The sequence below is a fragment of the Lonchura striata genome, chromosome 19 (assembly GCF_050655825.1).
Source record: "Lonchura striata isolate lonStrDom1 chromosome 19, ASM5065582v1, whole genome shotgun sequence".
Classification (NCBI taxonomy): Eukaryota; Metazoa; Chordata; class Aves; order Passeriformes; family Estrildidae; genus Lonchura; species Lonchura striata.
In genome coordinates this window covers 9,692,019-9,705,873 of record NC_140721.1, presented here as the reverse complement: position 1 = coordinate 9,705,873, position 13,855 = coordinate 9,692,019, and the positions used below count along the sequence as shown (strand labels likewise).

The 13,855-nt window shown below is 43.7% G+C and overlaps 1 protein-coding gene across 8 annotated transcripts in view; it reads right to left on the bottom strand.

The window, feature by feature from the left end:
• AUTS2 (activator of transcription and developmental regulator AUTS2) overlaps window positions 1-13,855 on the bottom strand; it is a 771,159-nt gene that overhangs the window by 547,659 nt on the left and 209,645 nt on the right. The window lies entirely within an intron of this gene.

Sequence of the window (13,855 nt, the reverse complement as noted above, 5' to 3'; positions counted from 1 at the left end):
CTCCAATCCCAGTCAAACATCTGAAATGTATTGAGAGCAGTTTCTGCTGCAGCCCCTGCGCTGGCACTGCCCTGTGCCTGTCCCTCTCTGCTCCCTCCCCAGCTCAGCAGCAGCTCAGGGGCTGAACCCTGCGCTGGCACAAGTCCCCAGAGCTCCTTCCAGTGCCCCTTCTCCCACAGCACCCCCATGCCAAGCTCGGGACACTCCAGCCACGGGACCAGGCAAGGAGCTGAAGGAAAGCTGCAAGAAAAATCTGTGGATCTCCAGTTCTCTTTGTTTCAGGAGAACCTTTCCATTTTGTTGTGCTTGGCACCGAATTGATGGTTTTATCTTGCGTTTCGCACTTAAGGAAACCCAGCCAGGACTGCCAAATACTACAAGGTTTTCTGTCAAAACTTGGACAAGCTGAAAAGTTTTACATTCTTTTAACCGTAAACCTTAAAGCAACTCAGACTTTTATTTTACTCGCAGCTCAGGTTTGAGTGTTCCATGACATTTGGCCAACCTGGCTTGAGTTTTCAGTTTGAGGTTTCATTACAAACTCCTAATTCCAGAACAGAGTAATTAATACTTTTATTAATAGTATCTGTAGCAAAAGATTATAGGACTTGGAAGAATGTCTCTGAGTGCAATTTGCTGCCCAGCACACTACACGTGGTCCAGAAAGGAGATCAGTCATCTAATTCAACTTCCAAAGCTGTGTGCTAACAAAAAAGCAAAGGCCTTTGGAGACCCAGCTGCAGGACATTCCCTCAGCTGGCCTCAGCACTGCTTGTTCTCCATGTTACAGCAAGAGCCCCAGAGCAGACCCCAAGGAACTGCAATGGACAGCAGTTTCTGTTCCCAGAAATTGCTCAGTGTGACACAACAGTTTGGGTTGGAGGGGCCCTCGGAGGTGACCTCATCCAAGCCCCATTCCAAGCAAGGCTTATTCAGGAGATCCGGCTGCTCAGGGGAGAGGTGGATGGTCCAAGGATGCAGATCCCACAGCCTCAGGACCAAAGGGACCTGCCTGCCTCCCTGGCAGATTTGAGCAGAGTTAAATGATTTGGGATATTTTTTTTGAGCTGGGTTCTGACCTCCTCAGCTTTGTGTTGCCTGTGCTCCTCAACGCTCCTCTGCTGGCACTGCATGTGACAGCCAGCATGGAATCACAGTGTGGGGACAGACCACACCCAGCTGAGAACAGATGCCTAATCTGGAATTTCTGCTGTCCATTTCCCTTATTTTCTAGTCTGCCCCAAAATATGATGATGCTTTAGAGCCTGAAGATTAAATACGAGCAGCAAGCAGTGGCACGCTGCAGGCTGGGCAGCACAGAGTGCAGCAACACTTCTGAAGAAGGAGCTGCCAACTCCTCCAGGTGGGCTTGGACTGTGGCAGCCACTCAGCTGGGTATCGGTGGGACTGGTAGCGTGAGGAACTGTTACACAGGCTTGTTATGAAGCTCAAATATTTCCATTAACATAAACGAGCAGAAGTTAGGTTAATAATCTGAACACACTGACAGATGTTCAACAAACACTTGGCATTGCTGCAGCCAGAACAAGAAAGAATTCAGTGTTATCTTGGAACAGCCTGCAGAACAACACAAGCGAAGCAGCAAAGCTCTGGTACCAGCTCAGACACTTGGATACACAGAAAAGCCAGGCTCTCTCCTAAGCTCTCACAGGCCCAAGAGGCACCAGGATACAGCTCAGCCCTGTGTGCAGACCTGAAAATTTTGCAACTCGTAGAAAAAGAGATTTTACTTCCAATGCAAGTAAACAACTACAGTGGGAGCAAGGGCAGGCTGCTGTTGCAGGAAAGTCAAGTCTCCACTGCTTTACATTAAATTAGGACATCTCCTGAGTTTTACCTTAAATTCAAGTTCTGCTCAAGTTCAATCCAAGGCAAATTCTAAACACAACAAAGGGTTTGTTGTGTTACTCAAAACACAACAAACTCCCCTCAAAATGTCATTACTGTATAGAGACGCGGGATTAGTAAAAATGATAAATTTGGTGGAACAGTGACATGAATGCATTGTGATCCAAAAAAGCCTAAAACCCACTAAATTCTCATTCAACAGTTAAGAGAAAAGCTTAGGGAACACCATGTGTGAGCAGTTCCATCAGGATCAGGGAACTGGGCATGGCTGGACAGCACTGACCTCATTACTGATGGTTCCCATATGCTTTGGGGTACCTGTGTTGGAAAGGTTCAGATAAATACACTGGTTTGGGTATTTTTAATGTGTTAACACTATTCACAAGTGTAAGGGAAATAGTAGGATCTAAAGCTTGTAAATGAGCTACAATCTTGAAGGAGCTAAAGATTAGACCGACCTGTGTTGCATCACTTTACAAGTTAAATATTTTTCTTAAAGTGCTAATCCAATCCAAACAAGGGTTTGATTCTAAATTAAACAAACTCCACTTTTATTGGTATTAACAAAAATATGCAATGCTAATTTCAGCAGGCAAGCACTAACAAGAACAGTTATGCAGGCTGTGCTTTCTCCGGGGCAAAGAAGGAAGGACATTAACTTCAATTTCCTTTTTTCCAAGCAAAATGCATTATATTACAAAATCCACTGCAATGTTTATTTTAAAAAACCCAGAAACAAACAACAAAACAAAATCCCAAATTTCCTACACACCCATAGTTTTAACGAGTCTTTTAAAAAACCCACTTCCATTGCATCTCCACTTCTGATTCAATTTGCTGTCAAAGGTCATGAGCTAAAATATACAGTTTACGCTAAAAGCAGGAAGCAGGGTAAGTAATTGAATAACATCAGGAAATGGAAGAATACTGCCATTTTCCTAATGGATATAGTACAAGGTTTATTCTCTCCAAATTTAATTCTAGGAGCTCCTGTAGTAAGAGCTTTATTTTTCTTCAGCTTGAATTTTAGCCTACAAGGTTTAAAGCGAAATCCTTGTGCAATCAAAAGAACAAAATACCACAGCAGCTTTATTTTCTAACAGACAAAGATGATCATTTCTGCAGGAAAGAGAAACCCCCCATCAACAGTGTCTGAAAACAGAGCTGGCATAGCAGGTTGGCTGCTTAATATACATGGGCTGGAAATAATTCTACTAAATCAGAGTCCTGAATTATTCATGAAAAACAGATTTTCATGATTTAAATTAGAAAGACTTAAAATTACAAGCCTTGCATTGCTATTGATAGGTAAGATCTCTTTCCCTCTAAGCGATGTTACAGTCTCATACAGCTCCACTCCTGGAAATGCTTTATGATCACTCTAAAATAGTACAAAAATCTCCTGACACTCACTCCTTCTGGAAACAACACACCCTCTGGTATATGATTTAGACCAGTAATAGCCCACCAGTAATGATTATATCAAAATATAACATTATGATAATGAATAAAGTTTGAAGGGATCGTTTTCAGTATTTATTGCATATTAAAGCACAAGTTCATTTAAAACACTGGAAGCACAAGCCTTAGTACTGCAAATAAACTCTTTCCATCATGAAAAACATTGCACTTCTTACAGGAAGCATCAGACCACAAATCTGACTTCAGATCTTTCCAAAGCATTTTGTAATGATACACAATCCAGCCTCCCTCCCTGCACTGTTACTGATTTATAAAGACAATGCCATTAATAAGCTGAAGGCTTGCCTTGCTTCCTGGGAGCTGCCATCCAGTCATTCCCCACAAATCCCCTCAGCTGTGATGGCTCCAGCGCTTTGCATTAGGCTTTATTAATATTCATTCATCACACAGGTACTACCTTTCATCTGGAGATCTCCAAACTCTGCACAAATTCTCCAATTAAACCTATCTGCCTTGATTAGGGCTTGGGAGACAAGTTCTTCCTGATGAAGCAGCATTTCCATGCAGGACGAGCAGGGCTGTGGGGCTGGGCGTGCAGAGCCCGCGGCGGGTCCCGGCAGCTCCAGCCCGGCACGGCGGCCGTGCCCTCGCAGGGGTCACGGCTGGACACTGACTGAGCTCATGGCAGCTCCATGCAGAGGCTGCTCCAGGCCTTTCTAGACCCTAAGAGTGTTTTTTGGAAATGCTCAGCCTGAGCTACAGCTCAGAAGTTAATGCCAGCAGCACCTGAACTGAGGGCAGCCCGGGCTGGGCCAGAGTCCGGAGCAGGAGCAGGGCAGCAGCTGGGATACGCCAGCACCCCAAGCACTGTCAGCAGCAGTTCTGTGGGCTAAGGCAGGACCCCTGCTTCCTGAACCTTTTACTTTGGCACAGGAGATACGGAAACTCACTCCTTTTCCAGTCAGCAGGATCAGTCCTCAGCACATTCTGTATCATCAGGAGAAGTGAAGACAACCAATATGCAATCTTGCAAACTGAGAGCATCATGCCACCCAAATATAGCTTTTATTTGACAACACAACACTAAGTCATCAGTATCCTGTCATTTCCTTCTTGAGAACCAAAGCACAGAGCACTTGTCTGGATATTAATTTATTTTCTTAAACATAGGAATTATTTTCCTTCACCTATTGAACAGGTTATATAATTAACATCAAAGCAATTTGAATGCTGCTTGACTTGCTAAAAGCTGGTAAACAAGCAGGAAGCAATAAAGTGCTTTACAAGAAAAGAACATGTGTTGTGGGGAGGGGAGACAATAAAACATTAAACAGATTGATTAGTGATTTTAACAGAATTTCCATTTTTATTAACCCTCGGCATGATCTGGGCACTCGATTTTTATTTCATTTATAAAAGTATGAGATTTTTTTTGTTCAACTAGATCAGAGAAAAACCTGTTCAAAAATAAATTATGAGTATGATTGGCAAAAATAAAAGTACCATGGAGAAACTTCATGTGCCAAATATCTGCTGCTCCCAATGGCTAGGAGAAAATCCACCTGCTTTATGACTGAAATATTTTTTATTGACATATTTAGAAAAAGCCAACCTGAAATCACAAGAAAAGGTATCAAACCTCAGCTTCCAGTTCTATACCCGTTCTTAGCTGTTTTATTTTATTGATTTAAGGACTTGAGTCTGGGAACAGGGTTAGCAGGGCAAGCTGGGCTTAGACCTGACAGCATTTTATGAGCAAACTTAGGTGTTTCTCTCTTGTTTCTCTGTTCATGCAGAAAAGAGTTGCATGAGAGGGAACTCGATTCTTCTTTATTAAGCCCACAGGTCCATTACAACCATTTGTAACTCCACCACGAGGGAAAGGGCACACAGGACATGGGAACTTTGAGGTCAGTGACTCAGTCTTTGCAGTCAGAGACTGCAATGGCCCATGGGCTTTTTATTTGACCTAAATCAACTTCTGCCTGCAAACCAATTATGTTCCTGCTTCCTTCTCCAGCAATTTCTTGCAGGATCTCAGCAGGCTTTGGCTTAAGGCTTAACTTCCTGCACTAGTTTTCACCTTCAACAGATCTGAGATGTCTCAGGATGTTCACACGTGGACAGATCTACAAATACTAACACTCTATTCCTGTGTCTTTGTTTTGCTGGGCTACAGAGAGCTTCTGGTGTCTTCCATGCTAGGAGGAATTGTGATTAAAATGCAATAGCAATTCTTTAATTGGAGAAAGTGGAGATTTGCATTTTCTTAAAGCAGGTGCCTACAGCTGACAGAGCCCAGCAGAGGAGGAAGGCAGACACCAGGGGAGCAGCTATGGCCAGGAACAGGCTCCTGCACCCTCCTGAGTAAGGGGGGACTTTGCTAAGTTTAGTTTTCTCAAGAAAGTCCACTCACAACACAGTGACTCATTTCAATAGCCTTCAATAGCTGATCCAATACAGATAGATAAATCTGAAATGGATCTTACACTATTAAAAAATGGGAAATTAGACACATCAGGAATAGGTATTTTGTCACAGCCTCTACAGTGTTGCTAATATTAGAGACAAATCTGAAACAAAAAACCATGCTCATGGTTTTAACTTTTGCAGTCAGTTGTCTATAAAAATATTTGTATTCTTGTAGCAAATTTAATAAAAATTCTTAAGAGTAAGTCTTTCATTTTTGTTCATAGAACCTCACTGTATTTTAATATTGAGCAGTGAAAACTATTTCAGGGAAAGGTCAGGAGGAAAGTAGAAGTTTATTTTGTCTGTTTTAGGAATCATGGCCTTACACAGTAATGGCTACACTGTGTTCAACAACACAACCAATCCAAATATCCACTGGAATTATCCAAGGGTGCAGCAAGCTTAGAGAAAACAATCACCTATGGCACATTTTGCTAATAACATAGGAGGCCTTCCTAGTGCACAGAAAAGCATTGTTAATAAAGTATTAAACATAGGAAATGGGGGACTTGTATTTAAAAGTTTGTTCCATTTCAGAGGGTTTGTGCACAAATGAAGATGTCTTGATTTTAAAAAATTGCAGCATTATGACTTTTGAAACTTCACAAAGCAGAGAACAACTTTCTCCAGCCTGAAGAAGATTATTAATAATTCTCCTAAGCTGTACACCCAGGTCATTTTTTTGTTAAAATGAAATAAATAGTAGAAAGTTTAGAAGTGCACCCTTCCAGCAATGCCACCTATGGGGACACAGGCAGCCTCTGGGGCTGGCCAGAGCCAGCCAGGCTAAATCCAGGGAAAACTCCAAAACTCCACAATGGCCCCCAAAGCACTGCAAACCGTGAAGGCAATTGTGTGAGCTCCATCCTGGAATTCCACAGGGATTTACTGCACACTGCCATTCCCCTGCCCTTGGCTCCCCACTTGTGATAAATCCCAGCCCCAAGGGCAGCTGCTGAGAGCCAGGACAGTCCCAGCCTCCCTCCACATCCAGGGACTGGAAGGAGCCAGCTGTAAAAGCAGGAGTGCTGCCTTTAGGCTACCAAGAGACAGAAAAGCAGCCTGCTTAGCCAAGCCAAGGCACTGCAGCTTCCCTTGGCAAGGCCAGACAGGGAGCCTTCCACACCCCTTGGAAGGGAACAGTTCCTCTCAGTGCTGTTCACTGACACTTGGACAGTGTCCCTGCACATTTCGGAAAGCCATGGCCCAGGTCTGTGCCCCTGAATCCATGGGGTTGCAGACTAAGGGTACAAAAGCCTAAGCAGGAGTTTAAGCATCCCTGGGAGCTGACATGCTCCTGAGGCTCCTTCCCAGCTCCCAGCACCCGCCGTGGGGCACCCCGGCCTCCCTGTGCCCCCTCAGCAGCCCTGCACCCCAGCAGTGCTGCAAACCCAGCCACAGCCAAATCCATCGCTGCCACGCCTCCTGCCTGCTGAAAACCGAGTTTGTAGAGGAAAAACAAGAATCAAGTAACATAAATCGAATGTGAGGATGTACTTCTGTGCTTACAATTAATCTGCAGGCAAACCCGTAAGTTAGAAGTCTTGGCCTAAATTTATTTCTAGAATACAAAAAAAAATATTTTAAAAGGTTCTGGATGACTTACTTTTTAAATTAAAAATGGTCACTTTATTATACTGTCTTATAATACTTAAACTAGCATTTAATTTATCTCCAGGCAGACTCAGTCAAAATTAATTTTTTGTTTAATTCCTTACTGGTAACATGCATGGAAACTTATAAGACAGCAATTGATTGCATTGAGCATTTAAAATATGGTTCACTTCCTGGCACATTTAACAATCATTTAAGTTTTCAATTAAAGTAGGGTGCCAACATTACAAGAAAAAAGATAATCCTGAGGGACAATAGCTACACTGTGCATAGGAAACTATTTTTTTACTAAAATTCTCAAGATGTCTAATTGATTAATATAATTAGGTTAGCCCAAAAGTGACTGTTTCGAATCTCCTTTTTCTCAGTTGGAATTTGCTGTGAGTTTGTGTCACACTGGATGGGTGGTGCACACAGGGGCCCTTCCTTTGCCACAGCATTACCTGGCCAGGTAACAGCAAAGTGACACCTCTGCAACTCTATCTCAGAGCAAACTGGAGTCAAAAGACAAAGTGAGACGCAGCAGGGCAGAGCAGAGAGAGTGGCAATATTTGCATTAGAAATAAAAACATGCCAACATTACTCATTTTCTTGTAAGCCTGATCACACTCAACACAACAGCGACAGTACATGAGGCAAAGAAACCCTTCCTCTGCCAGAGGCCAGGGGTGATCAGCTCACACCATCAGCTTCAGAGAAGTGGGGGAGATCTTCATATCCCACTGCCTATTCCAGATGTGACCCGAGTTCCTCCACGCTCCTCCTTGGCTGTACAAGCTCCACCAGCCACAATATCACAACAATCACAGTCACCATGCCAGGTGCTAATGGCCATTCTGAGTCCTGCTTAAGGGACAGTCCACGCTGCCCAACAGCTGATATTTCATCCAGAGTGGCCACTCCAGCCTCTAACCGAGTTTTAAGCTTGTATTGCTCTGGGTCTGTGCCTGGGGACTCTGTGCCCGCAGTGGTGCTGGAGCTGCTGACCCATGGCAGGGTCTGAGCTGGGCAGTGCACAGAGCAGCACACAGGCAGGATCAAACCAACACAGCAAACACAGTGCTTCTGAGGCCGAGATACAGGCATTTGCTACTTCAGCATCAATAAACACTATCTGGGTAGAGGTCCTCTTACCTCTGGGCACATGCTCTCATTCACAGCACAGGGGCATGACAAAAACCAGGCCTTCTGCTGTCACCCTCACCAGCCCTGCAAGGGAAGCTCTTCCTGGAGAAGCCATTTTGAGTCCCTGGGACTTCCCAAAATGTATTTTTAAGCCTTCTAGCAGGGATAACATCCTGAGTAATCAATTTGACTCATGATTACTATTTCAAACACAGGCTCATACCCAGATGAAAAAAGCACACTTACATGGCAATATATACAGAACAATAACATTGCCAGATGGTATAATACTGAGCAGAATTAATTTCACACATGATGTTTTCAAGGTGTTAAAATATGTCACAGCTTCTGCTAATAAAACATCTTCCTTTTCCCTCCTCCTTTTAAGAAATCGCTCCCTTCCCACCAGCCTGTATTTTACATTATATGTGTTTCCATCCTGATAAGGGCAGCTGATTGCTTGCAAACCTAATTACAGTCAAATGAAAGTCTTTCAGAACCATCATTAGCAATTAGGACCTGCTGGATTTGCAGTGTATCATTTAGAGAGGTATAATTCAATGGCTTATTGAAAAATTGCAGGTGAAACTGGTGATTATGAGGGGGGGATGCCTGTGACACGTCACTGTGGGCGAGCACTGGGTGGAGTGGCAGCTCCCTGAGCACTGCTCAGTGGCTGCAGGGGTTTGTTCTGGCTGAGCACAGCCCTGCCCAGGACCAGCTCTACACTCCCTGACCTTGGTTTTGTGTGTGCTCTCCTGGCTCCCCAAGCCTGGCTTTGCGTGTGCTCTCCTGGAATCCAACGTGCCCATTCAGCAGCTCGGGGAAGCCAGCGGGGATGTGCAGCATGGAACAACAGGCACACGAAGCCACACACATCATTTTTCAGTCCTTTCTGCAGAGAACAACAGTCTTTTCTGTGCCCATTGAGCTCAATTATATATTATCAAGGCCCAGAAGTTGTTTGGATGCTGTTGAGCAGCTGGGTGCCTTCACAGATGACGCACGGGATACGGTGACTGCGGGTTAAGTGCAGCTGGAGATTTCTGTGGCCTCTGATCAGAGGCAAACAGCAGTTGAGAATCACAAAATGCTTGTAATTCAAGCACTGTTTGTCACCCACGGCGCTTTCCAAATGGGAAACGAGAAGGGGACTGAATGGCAGCCCAGCTTTCAGCACATGCTCCCCCACAGACAGGAATCCACACACTGTGCATGTGTGAAAATAAAGTGTGGGTCCCTGCCAAGGGTGAAATTACCAACTGGCCAGCATGAAGCACTCTGCATTTCCACAGCACATGGTGCACTGGATAAAACTGAGCTGGACATTAGCACAGACAGAGGATGGATACTGGCTCACAAAACCTGCCCCCACTCTAGGTGTTCCCCTTCTATTTGCACACCATGTGTAACATTTACCCCTCAAAAACCCCGCACAGCCTAGCCTACACCTCTGCAAAGCCTCACATCTTCATTCCTTCCCCACAGATCTCTTTCCATTTTTCTATCCTACAAAAGGTTCTCAAAGCCCAGATCTACCCATCCCCTTTATCACACAAACATCTTCTCCTATGGTATTACTACACCCACTCAAGCTGTGATGTAACATCAAAGCACAGTTACCCAAACATGGCCCTTTCTATTCTTTCAGAGATGTAATCCAATTTTTTTTCATCATTTCATGGGTTATTTTTCAAAATAAATGTTGTTTGATATGCTAGATTAATAACCAGTGTTTTGAGTGACATGATACCAACCCAGTTTTTTTAAACCAGTGGCTCCTGTAGGTCCTGTTGCTAGTGACACTTGTAGGTACCTTCAGACTTTTGCAACACCAGCACAGAATCAAACCACACCGTGTTGGCTGCAGCACAAAAAGCAAATCCACTCATTTCCAAGTGGCTGCACTAGCATCTTGAATCTAAACAAAAAACCCAAAAAAAACCCTAAACCAAGCAATTTATCCCTTTGCATAGAGAATGGGAACATTATCTCCCTTTCCATCAACGTGTGGCCATATCCCTGCTGACCTGATCCTGGCTGGTACTACTCCCAAGGCATGTATGTGGCCTTGTCCCACAGTCTACCAGTCACTACTGATGTTTCCTGTCATTTAATAAAAAGCCAGACCTCCAGCAGTGCAAAACCAGCCCAAAAATCTCACATACAGCTTCCAATCCCCTGGCAGTTTCACAGCCCAGGTTCCTTCCTGATCTTCAGAAGTTTTATAGTCACTGAAACGCACTGGCTGCCAGTAAAGGAATCCCAAATCCCAGCAGCAGTGTTCAAGGAGGTTCAAGCCTTTATCACCAGCTCTGGGTGATGCATGCTGTAGGCAGGATTTCCAAGGTGTCTGACCTCACACAAACATATCCCCATTTCTTCCCTTGCACAGAGCTACAGCAGATCCAAGAAATGAAACAGTTCTCCGTGGCTGTGTGTCGTCCTTGTAGCTGCTAGAGCACTCCCAGAGCCCACCCACAATTTCATTTTCAATTAGCAGCTCTTAGAAAAGTAGTAATGAAAGCAGTTGCTAAAGAGCACTCAGATGTCATTGAGAGCCTGCAAACCCAAACTGTAAATAGCACATTGTAAATGGCTTGTCAGCACAGCCAGCTCTCCCCGGGATCACAGCGCCGGTGACAGCCCAGCCCATCTGCCTGGCTCCCCGCTGCTTGGGGACTTGGAGCTGGGGACTGCCAGAGTCAGCACTCTATCTTCTGCTGCTCTTCTTCCCGTTTTCCCTTCATCTCATTATAATTTACCTCCTAATTCATTTCTCCATCATGAGTTTTCTTCCCTCGATTTATCATCTGCCTCCTATTTATTACCATTTGTCTCCTTCTCTGCTCTCCTGCAGTATGTGGGATTGGGATTTGATATTCTGGAAGCGTCTCTGGAATCAGGTGGTGAAGGCAGAGCCCAGCAGCTGCTGGCTGTCGTGCACACATGAGCCAGCCAAGGCCCCCCTTGCCCAACACACACACTGCTGGTTTAGAATCATATCCAGAGATGATCCTCTTCTGCAAGAACCTCCCACCAGATGAAGAAAAACAGTGAAGGAAATGGTGGAGGTAGCACAAGTCCATGTCTTCTGCTCCTTTCAAATCACACACCCACTGAAAAAAGAGAAATGATCCTTCCCCCTCATTATCAAAATACTCTCAACCCTCCTTCTGCCCTGAAAGCTCATTGCTTCCTGGTATGCCCCACTGTGCTCAGACCTCGAGGAATAAAATCTCATTAAAGCCCATTTAAAAAATGTTTGCCACCCTTTTACTAGTTTAAAAATGTTCACTTTAAGATTTCCAAATGATTTTTACAGAAAGCACATAAAAACATGCCATCACCAATTAACGTAAAGGAAATTAAATTTAAAATGCTGGAGAAATATTCTGATGAGTCTTATGTTTGCTTAACGCCAACTAAAATTTCCTTGAGGCATTTAATAAGTACATTTATAAAAGCTCACAAAGCAGAGTTCAAAAGTCTTCTCGATAGTAAAATATGAGCCTTAATTAACCTACAGTTTCACATTTTCTGGATTTCAATAAACCTGTAGGCATTTCAGCAGAGCTGGATAAATACCTGCATGAATACTGCAAGGATTTTCTCTGAAACTAATTAGCAATGCTTTCAATAGCTGACTTCAACTAAATCTGTTTGACAAGGGAGTTTCATACCCTAAATCCTGCAGTGAGAGTTCCTTCCAGCAGATAACAGATTTCACAGGAAAGCATATCCAACAGGACTGTTAACCACTGGAAAAGCTATGAATGAGATCTCCAGGTATAAAACGTTTCCCAGCAAGGACGGACTGCAGCCAAGGTCTAACGCAAGTGACAGCTCTGAGATTGCATCCTGCCATCCAGTTACAGTAATCACAGGTGACAATTCAGGATTCCCCCAGGGACAGGAGAGGCAGGATAAATTGTTTGTGTATCAAATATAAAGCCCTAATACAGCAAGGACACTATACATGCAGAAGCCTCCTGAACTTTAAGTGAGGACACTCCTGCAGTGTTACACACAAACCACAGTGGCCCCAGCTCTTGGCTCACTGCTGTCTGAGAAGGTTGAGAAAGCAAATCTGCTTCCCCTTCAGGAGCCCAGGGATTCAGTGGGATGGACCTGGGTGGGGAAAGCAACCCAAGGTGTGCAGCCAAGAGTCACTTGAGGAGGAAAAGTGTAACATGACCAGAAAAAAAAACATGCTCAGAACTTATCAATCTCCTCCTTCTTTTGTGCTCTTCACCTTTTGTCTTGAAAGAGGTCAGAAAATGCTTACCCAAAACTCTTTGTATAGGTGGTGGGTATGTCTTTCCAAAGAACTTTGCAGTCTTTTCCATGACATCTTTTTTTCATGTAAAGTGCCAAAGCTGTATATGTTTGTCAGCACATACTAAACTGTTCAAATGTTCTTATCTGAGGAGCTCTACCTCTAAATGCAATACCAAGTGTATTACATTTATATTGAGCAAGATACTTTATTTCCTCTCAGTCTTATGCCTTAGGAATTAGGCAGAGTACTCAGATTTATCAGCACAAAGGAAAAGCATTTTCCATGACATTTATCAACTCAATACCTTCCAAGCCAATGCATATTCATTCCCAAAAACACAACCTCACAAATAATCTCCATCAGCAGGAAGGCCAATTTCCTTCACAGATGAAATTGTGGGCAGAAAGGTTCCACCTGACATTAGGCCCCACTAGGAGAGTTCACAGTGCACACAGTCAGTCTGACAGACCAAAACAGAACAGAGACTACAGAGGTGAACACAGGAAGCAGTCAAGGAAACACAGCAGCCTTCAATATCTACTGGTAATGGAATCATTGCATCAACCATCCTGAAGCGTTTTCCTCACCTTCCTTTGAAATACCAAGTAAAATTAAATCAGAAGAAACACCTTTAACAGCTGGTAGTGTGGAACAGGCATTTTGCAATTTCTTTGCTCTGCTAAAGAACTGTATAATCTCTTACTATATTCCTGTATACAGTTTAACATATAGGCTTCAAAATTATCATGAAAACCTATTTCTTCCCAGCTTCTCTAACTGTGCATATCAAAATTGAATACAACTCAGCATACTTGTCATCCTCAATGTTCCTTCCATTTCCCTGAACTCAGAAAATGAGAAGCAGTGAATTCTCACTATTTGCTACAAGTTTCTCTGCAAAGCAAGGTTTGGTTTGCACTGAACAAGGATGAATATCAACCATGAATATCAACCATTTTTGGTTCAAGAGTCATTAATATCACTCAAATACAGGCAAAAGCTGACCTAGTCACTACTACTACGTGCTATTATCAGCATCATAGAAATCACACTTGTCACACTTTCTTCCTT